Below are 9,206 nucleotides of genomic sequence, written 5' to 3'. Positions count from 1 at the left end.
GTCATTATATGCATTGTACTTGCTGGCAAATTAAGTTTTAAACTATTTTAATTGATTTTAATGGTTTTTATTTTTGCTGTTTTATTTTAATCATTTTGGGGTTTTTTAATTGTGTGAGTAACCCAGAATCACGTGTATGAGACAGGTACAAATATTAATTGAATACATGAATAAATAGACATATAGGTAACTTACTATGTAAACAAATTAGAAATAGATCAATTCATCTAAGCCAATCTGAAGTGTAAGGCTCTGCACAATTGGGTTGCCCCATTGTCAAAACAGACAGGCAACTGGAGGGCAGAAATCAGTGGTGGGTTTCAAAAATTGTTGGAACCTACTCTGTGGGTGTGGCCTCCTTTGTGGGAGTGGCTTGTCACCCGTGTGACCGGATGGGAGTGGCTTGCTGCCCATGTGACCGGATGGGAGTGGCTTGCCGCCCATGTGATCGGATATGAAATCTCTCTCTCTCTCTCTCTCTCTCTCTCTCTCTCTCTCTCTCTCTCTCTCTCTCTCTCTCTGCGTGTGTGTGTGTGTGTGTGTGTGTGTGTGTGTGTGTGTCAGTGGCGGGTTTCAAAAATTTTTGGAAGCTCTTCTGTAGGTGTGGCCCGGGTCCGGGTCCACTGGTGGAACCTCTTCTAACCGGTTCGGTAGATTTGACGAACCGGTTCTACTGAATAGGTGCGAACTGGTAGGAACCCACCTCTGGCAGAAATGGACATCATCCTCTTTTAATTCCACTCCCCATACTGCCAAAGCAACTTAAGAACACACTGTTATGCTCCGCTTGCAAAATATATTTTCTGTGTTATGTCCCTTGAATGCTTCTCTTCATTTCAGATACCTTAAACCAGTGGTCTTCAACCTTGGCAACTTTAAGACTTGTGGACTTCAACTCCCAGAGTTCCTCAGCCAGTCATGGTTGTCCCAAAGGTGCTTTTTGAAAATGCACTTTCTTTGTTTTTTGCTTGAAGACATTTCACTTCTTATCCAAGAACTTATTTGGTTCTCAGTAAATAATAGAGAATGACAGAATTTAAATTCCTTGCAATCATATCATCATTAGCACTCTCTCTGAGGGTGGTTGAGGCCACTTGGAGGTTTATCTGAATCCTCAGGGTCACCTGGATAGTGCAAATGGGTGTGGAACCTTCTTGAAACTGCTGAAATGACTGTGTGGTAAACAGGAGAAAGGTTGTATCATATCCCTCCCTTCTGTTGAGAGAGGGATATTAATGTTTTAATGTAGATGGCCTCGTTGACCTTTCTTTCTAACCAGTGGTACTCTCTGTCTAGAATGTGGACTTTGCTATCTTCAAAAAAGTGAGCTTGGTCTTTCAAAAATACAGATGGACTGTTGAATCTCGTGCTGATGGGTTTGTTTTCCTGTGTTGTCCCTTGCATTTGTGAAGTGGTTGTTTTGTTTCTCCAATGAACAGGTATGCATATGTCTCACTGCATTGTACTGCATATATCACATTACTGAGTTTGTGTCTAGGTGCTTTATCCTTGAGGTAGACAAGCTTCTGCCTTAATGTGGTTTAGGGTTTAAAGTATGTATCTCTGTTGTGTTGATTGAAAATCCTCCTTAGGTTTTCAGATATGTACACAGAAGCTCTGTTCAGAGTCTCTCTGACTCCAATAAAACCTTTGGGATTGCCCTGTTTGGCACTCACAGATGAGATATTAGTTATCCCAAACTTCCTGCATACATTCTTCTTATCTATAGTTTTCTATTTTAAAAAAACCTAGTATGATCTACAAAGTGAAGCATTATGCCAAAGTAACTGGAATCTGTTGAACATGTCTGCACATCAATTCTGCATGACCAAGATCCAATTGTTGCTCAAACTATTATTTTGTCATTCCAAATTTTCTTCGTACTCAGTTACAACATCAAAATCTTTTGCATGGTGTAATTATGTTCAATTTTCAATGTAAAAAGTTAAATTAGCTCTCAGGTTACATTTCAGAAAGCAGTCCATTCTTAGAAGTTCCTCAACTGAATCGTAGGCAATTAAAATTTCTAAGAGAGACTCCAGATAATTTTCTTAAACAGGATGAAGTCTCAGAAGTATCTAAAAGTAATTTCCTTTGTGGAAGGCCTGAGAATGCATATTATGTTGTATGAATAATGCATTGTTTGATTTAAACCACCTGAGAAACCAAAGCACGTTGATATGGAATGGCTACACACAGCAAAGAGGTACTTTACAACGATCTGCACCTTGTTTTCACACTGCTTATTTCATGGGATTGGCAAGGCGACTATGAGAACACTAAAATGGAACAGAGAAAACCATTTTTGGTTCTGTTTCTCGCAACACAACTTCTAGCCTTCTCACTAGTCTGTTAGTATCTGGCAAACTAATCTCACTTCATCTTTTGGAAGATAAAGAGATAAATGGATAGATGATAGCGTTCCTGTAGCTGGTGTTGCTCATTTCTTATCAAAGTTCTTAAAACAGCCTGCAAAAAAAACACAAAGTATAAACCAACCAAAGCATTTTGAAAGACATCTATTTCAGTGGGGGAATACAGAATATAAAATGTATAATCTTATTGAAGTTAGTGACACTTGAGAATAAGGAATTTTGGTGGACCACACTTCTTTGTTTGAAACCTTCTCTCTAAAAACTTACAAAATTAATAACACTAATCAATGTATAAAATAATCTAAAATACTTTTAAAATGGAGTGAAAGCTAATTGTAAGCATTTAAAAGTGGGTTTTAGTAGGAAGAATACATTGAAACTCTACTGTTAAGCCAATCTAGAAAAAGAAAGTTTTATAGAAATTATAGTCTTCAGAAGATTTAAAATCCCATGGCAATAGAACATAAAATTTAGGGGGAGGAAACATAAGCAATACAAAAAAAACCAAGACTCCTGTTGTGAAAATGAAGAAAGATTTATGAATTCAGAAAAAGTTCCAAATTAAAGACACCAAAAAAAAACACCAGTGATTGATTTAAAGAAGAACATACCAAAAGGGAAGACATACACTGAAATTCTGTTTAACAGAGGGGTCAACATCCAAGATATTTGAGAAGATATTTCACATGCTATCAAAATAATTATTAGGATCCTCTAACACTGATTAGAGCCATACCTGGAAAGGGAGCTGATATTCAAGCTGGTCTTAGAAGAGGAAGAAAAACATTTTTGCTGATACATGTTGGATTATTGAGAAAATCAAAGAACACCCAAAAGAAACCAACATATGCTTCACTGATTATTGAAAAGTCTTCATTGTGTTGATCATGTCAGGCTGAAAAACGTCCTTAGGAAAATGTGAATCTCAGAATATTCTTGCGAGAAACGTATACACAAGACATGAAGCTATAGCCTGGATGGAACATGAACAAATACAGTAGAGTATAGATATTTTTTAACTTTGTTGAAGAAGACTTGAGAATACTATGGATAGCCAAGAAAGCAAAAATAAGATTCATAAAACAAATAACCAGTCTCACACAAAGCACAAATGACTATGCTTTTATTACCACTGTTTGGACACATTATGCAATGACCCAGCCCCCTTGAGACATCCATAATACTGGGAAATATGCAAAGAAAGAGAAGTGGATGACCCACAGCAATGTGGATAGACTCAATCACAGTAGTAATGGGTGGTGCACCATCTGCTGAAAGGTCAGACTGGGGACAAATCATCCTAGAGAAAGTTTAACTATGTGATCATTAAAAGTTGACCCTGATTTGATGGCATATATTCAATCAGGTAGAACCAGGCCAACTTCAGTACATGATTAATAAATGCAACTCAGTACTGATGTTACATGTTTATTTGTGCTATAAAAATATTAGCAACTCCTCTGACAACTTCTGTAAGAAGCCTTTATAACATCACAAAATGCGTGAACATCTGCTAAAATGGATGATAAAATTGTCACTGTCCATATATTAACAGGTGCTGTAAAAGACATCCATGATCAATCACAGAGTTCCCTCTAGGAATGACTGCTTCTATTGTCAGGACCTGCTGCATAGCAGCAGTGAATAATGGGAGTAAAAAAAAAGTAGATGAAATGGATGTGGTAGGGTGAAGAAAAGTAGGAGAGATGTTGTGTTTTTCCTAATAATGGGGAACAGCAATCTTGATTGCTGAACAGAAAATGTACAGTAATTCTCAATCCTTTGAGTGATTTTAGATAGAACAATGGTTTTTATTAAGAATTGGCTGAAAGTACATTCTGCTGAATTCTGTGAAGTATGCATGGTGTGTGACTCATACACTTTGCATACATTCTGAAAAATGCATGTAAAAATGAAGGTGGTGCAAAGTGTTCTGAAAATATTCAGGAAACAAAATAAACAAATCATATTTTTGTTAAAGACCAGAGAAAGGAAGATCCTGTCTTGGAAAACCCACAATTCAAACATAACCCCTTTTTGTCTTTTTTGAATATAGTACATCGTTTATTTATAAGGCTGATGTACTACCAAATAACCTTCTATTGTTCTGTCCTCAAAACAACCTGAAAGGAAATGTCCCATAGAAATTGTGCCAAAAGCCACACAATAAAACTTCACATTTCCTCATCAAATCTCCTCTGCTTTTGACCTATTGCCTTCTTCCTTTTACAGTCGTCAGCTGTCTTGATAACTGTAATGTTGAATCATAGTTATTTCCTTTCTAAACAAAATTTGCCCAGGACTAAGGACATTATTTACCTAGTCAGAAAATATAGAATTCAATGATCGGCTGTAAATATATATATATATATGTTTGTTCCCACATCATCAACCTGCACCTTTTTGACATCAACATGGGTGGGTCTTCCTCCTTCTCCACCTACTCCAGCCTTGATGAAACATTAACATGTGAGAAAATTACTGGTCTTAAAATTGCAATCCCTTTAGACAATTATACCTTTATTTTGTTATATAATTGTGATATTTCAAGAGAGGCCTTAAAGGGTTTTATTGGCACAGTCTTTTTATAGACTCAGTTAAAAGGTCCCAAAATACCCATTTCAATTCTCAGATGACTCTTTGGAAGGAACACTCTGGACAAATGAATTCTTACAGTATGGTAAGTGAAAATGTGTTTAGCACTGAAAAAGATTATTTCAGGGATCTCAAATGGTACCACACTCAGGTTGGCATGCTAGTTAATTCTCATAACTTTCCATAAATCATTATGCTCATGGATTATACTATGGCTACATTATAATCCATTTTTGGATTTATCTAGGAAGAGATGAAATATTTGATTTTTTCGATTTAACAATGTATGCATCCAAACTCATAGCATTCCGTTTCATTCAATGCTGGTGATATACATGTATTATAAGTTTGATCACATGCATGTTAATCCATCCATCCCAGATTTTTAAAAGAAGCATTTTCATATTTTATATCAGCATATGTGTTCAAGAATTAACACTGACTTATGGGTCAAGTGGTTTTTCTTTCAGGTGATCGATACTTCAGAGTTTACACTTGCAATTGTTGATACAGAGCCTATTGAGTAGATTGGGGGGCGGAATTATATGGATTTAAAAATCTGAGGGGTTTTGTCACATTTCATGTGACAAAAAGGAACTTCCTTCCATTTATACTTTCTGTTTAGAAAGTTGAAATTGGTAGATGGTCAACCAAACAAAGAATTTTTAAAAATAGTAATGCTTTAATAGTTCTAACAGAAGTGTTTTCATTAACGTTTCATTAACTGGGTTGGAGGCAGAGAGGGGGTCAGAGCAGTATGCCAGTTATCAACTGCCTTCAGAGTCAGACATCAATGAGGTAGATGAGCAGCTGTAGCCTGTTCCCAGTGTGCACGTGCGCAGAGTTGCCAGACAAAGGGAACAGCTAAAGAACAGGGGTTGACTTTGGAGTGAGGCCACAGGCGGATGATAAGTGGCCCTTCCCAGAGGAAATAAAAGAGGAGCGAAAGAGGAGGGGAGTTTGCAGGAGACAATTAGTTTGCTTAATTGGTTCATGACTCTCTGAGACTCCTTGCCGAGTTTTGCAGCTATCAGCCTGTCAGCTCTCCAGGCCAGATAAGGTCTGTGACTGTAAATCCTCCCTTGAAAGACTTTGCTGGATGTGAATGAGAAGAATTCACAGTAAATTAATAAAATGGGTTTTTGTCAGGACAAAGAGTTTGCTTCATGCTCTTGAGAAGCCTAGTTCAGAACAGAACCTTAGTTATCCTTAAAGTGTTAAAGTAGCAATAGAAAGACATACTTGCAGTGCAGAGTTAAATCCTGAGCTATTCGAGTGCAGAAATGCTGCTTTTTAGTTGGAATTTCTTATGTATATAAAGTAAGAAAGTGCATTTTAATTTTGAGGACAATTCACTTTCAGGATGAGGTGTTTGAAATTTTGGGAACATGCAACGGAAGTTGTTCAGAAAGTCTTCCATGGCAGGTATGACTGGTTACAATCACCAAAAGGCAATGTGGTTTTCTGCCACCATCTTGAGCCTCCCAGAGTACTTCCAGTTTAACTTTTAAAAAGTAACCATCTACCATTTTTATTCTTTAAGAATGCCTTGAGTGGCTGTGTGCATATTTATGGGAATAACGATTGGCATTGGCTGGATGTTGGTTGGAGCTAAGTCAATTTATGCATATTTGCTTCAATATAATTTTAATCATTAAAAAATCATTTTGTAGACTTTGTTCCCATTTATTTATAGGAGCTTTTAAAAGTAATTAGGTTGGCAGCATCTGGGAAATCCTTGGAGGATGCTTTTTTGTCAACTGATTTAACTGATACTTATTAATGGGTCACAAATATCTGTCTTCCAATTTATAAATTAGTCATAGCACTAATAATTAAGGCTCTAGAATGGAGAAAAAAATCTTTTAAAAATGTTTTTCCAAAATGTAGTGGCATGTAAACTTATCAAGTGATAGTAAACCAATGTTGTGTTCATTGCCTCCTAATAGTTTGGTAACACATCTTCCAAAACATACTGAAGAATTCTTAGAATTAAATCTGAAGTGGCATTTTGTCTTAATAGTTTCTTGAATTATCATAGTAACTGTTTGTTTCTGCCATAATTAGACTGTGTATTTCTAGCTTATATGTGTCTAAAGATAGGTGGGTTTTCAGATTTTGACTGCTTCCTTTGTGGGTTTTTTTCTGATTTCATCTTTCAGCTGAAAATCACCCAAATATTTTAAGAAGCAATGGCTGTAGTAGTGATACCCACAGAAACTACCTCTAGGTCACTAGAGCAGAAATTGTTCCTGCTTTAAGGCCTTCTATCAAGTCCAGAGCAAGGAGAGAAGTGAGGAGGATATAATCACAGCTCCATGTCCTGTTTAACAGACTCCTTAAAAGATTAGGAGAGATTCCACAACTCACTGGGCTAACTTTCAAAAGAGTAGTGAGGTATTCCTTGCATCTACATCATAAGTACCACTACCATAGATATGCAAGATAATCAGTAGTTCTCTTCCTTTGTGCTAAAAGTGTGTGTTTTTTCCTTTGTAGATTATAAACCACTACTCTTCTGCCAGATAAACAAAACAATAAATGTTCAAAAACAATAAACCTTTGAGGTTTTAAAATATGACTAGAGCAATTTGCATTATAAATAGTAATTAATTGAACTTTTTTTAAAAAAAAAGTTTTTTTATCCCAACTTCTAAAGACTGAAAAGGAGTGATCCTAGATCCAGTGCAAAGAAGAGCAACTAAGATGATTAAAGACCTGGAGGCTAAAACATATGAAGAACAGTTGAAAGATTTGGGTTTGGCTAGTCTAGAGAAAAGAAGGACTAGGAGTGATATGATAGCAATATTCCAGTATTTGAGAGGCTGCCACATAAGAAGAGGGGGTCAATTTATTTTCCAAAGGGTAAGACAAGAAACAAAGGATGGAAACTAATCAAGGAGAGAAGCAACCTGGAATCGAGGAGAAACTTCATAACAGTGAGAACAATTAACAAATGCTTGCCTTCAGATGTTGTGGGTGCTTCATCACTGGAGGTTTTTAAGAAGAAATTGGACAGTCACTTGTCTGAAATGGTGTAGGACCATGATGGTAAACCTATGGCACATGTGCCAGAGGTGGGACACAGAGCCCTTTCTGGGCGCACGCGTGCCATCCCCAGCTCTCTTCTGGATTCTAGTACTCCAGCGCACATGCACACACAGGCGTGCACACACTCCAGCTTCGGTATTCGGTGCCGAAAAAGTTAACCATCACTGGTATAGGGTCTCCTGCTTGAGCAGAGGGCTGGACTAGAAGACTTCCAAGGTCCCTTCCAGCTCTATTCTGATTCTGATTAGATCAAATAAACTGGGAGAAATACTATTGTTCCATTCTCTATAGATACACTTATAAAGAGATGCTAAAAGCATAATGTAACAAGAAAGGACTTCATACTGCCATGCTGAGTTAGGTATTAAATTTATTATTTGGCATGCTTTTATGAGTTACACTGGAAGTTCTGCTAAAAAGTACTATGCAAATAATTAAACTGTTTCTTGTTCAACATTTTCCAGCAGTAAGCAGACAGCTAACAATGATTAGCAGTCTGAAATGAATCAAGATTTGGGAACCTAAGCCATGCTTAGGATGGAACAGAACATCAAGACAGAAGATTGGACCATGGAACAAATCGGAGATCACGAGCAAAGAAAAATCAAGGACTGGAACATACCAGAGGTCAGAAAGAGTTCATTGCTCAAATGAGGTTTAGATAGAACAGGAAGCTCCTGAAATTTCTTCCAGTTCAAACAGCAAGGCTATTTTATCCATAAGGCTATATGCATGCAATATGATTGGGTACTTTATTTTTGAATCAGTGTTTCTTAATCTTGGCAACTTAAAGCTGCAATGGTTAGCTGGTGAATTCTGAGAGTTGAAGTCCAGACAGTTTAAAAATTGCTGAAGTTGAGAAATACTGTTCTGGATTATCGTTGTGTTGTTTTTTCACTGTTGCTGTTACTCTGTTGCTGGTAAATAATGGCAGATGTAACTCACACAGGGAAGTCTTTGAACACATCCTAGGCATGGTGCTTATTATTAATCTCTATGGAAATCTCAATCTGTTTAAACAAACCTCCTTGCATTGCAAAACACTGATATTTTAACTTGCAGAGAATGATTGTGTTTGTAATTAAAGAAATTGCCAAAGTCACGAATTGGGGCAAAAGTGGAGCTACAGACATTCCACAAACTTCCCTGAAAGCCCAATTTTCTTTCAGCTTTTTTCAGTGGTAG

The 9,206-nt window shown here is 37.0% G+C and overlaps 1 long non-coding RNA gene across 1 annotated transcript in view; it reads left to right on the top strand.

The window, feature by feature from the left end:
- Positions 1-756: 756 nt before the first annotated feature.
- The window catches only part of LOC106539404 (uncharacterized), a 66,916-nt gene continuing 58,466 nt past the window's right edge, over positions 757-9,206 (top strand). The window contains exons 1-2 of the long non-coding RNA XR_015696940.1: positions 757-1,439; positions 8,486-8,648. This is a non-coding gene — a long non-coding RNA (uncharacterized LOC106539404). The remainder of the gene's footprint in view (positions 1,440-8,485; positions 8,649-9,206) is intronic.

This window comes from Thamnophis sirtalis, unplaced genomic scaffold (genome assembly GCF_051295495.1).
Source record: "Thamnophis sirtalis isolate CommonGarterSnake01/CBP01778 unplaced genomic scaffold, rThaSir2_p1.2 scaffold_6, whole genome shotgun sequence".
Classification (NCBI taxonomy): domain Eukaryota; kingdom Metazoa; phylum Chordata; class Lepidosauria; order Squamata; family Natricidae; genus Thamnophis; species Thamnophis sirtalis.
The sequence above is the reverse complement of the archived record's forward strand: the minus strand, read 5'-3'. Positions and strand labels throughout refer to the sequence as shown.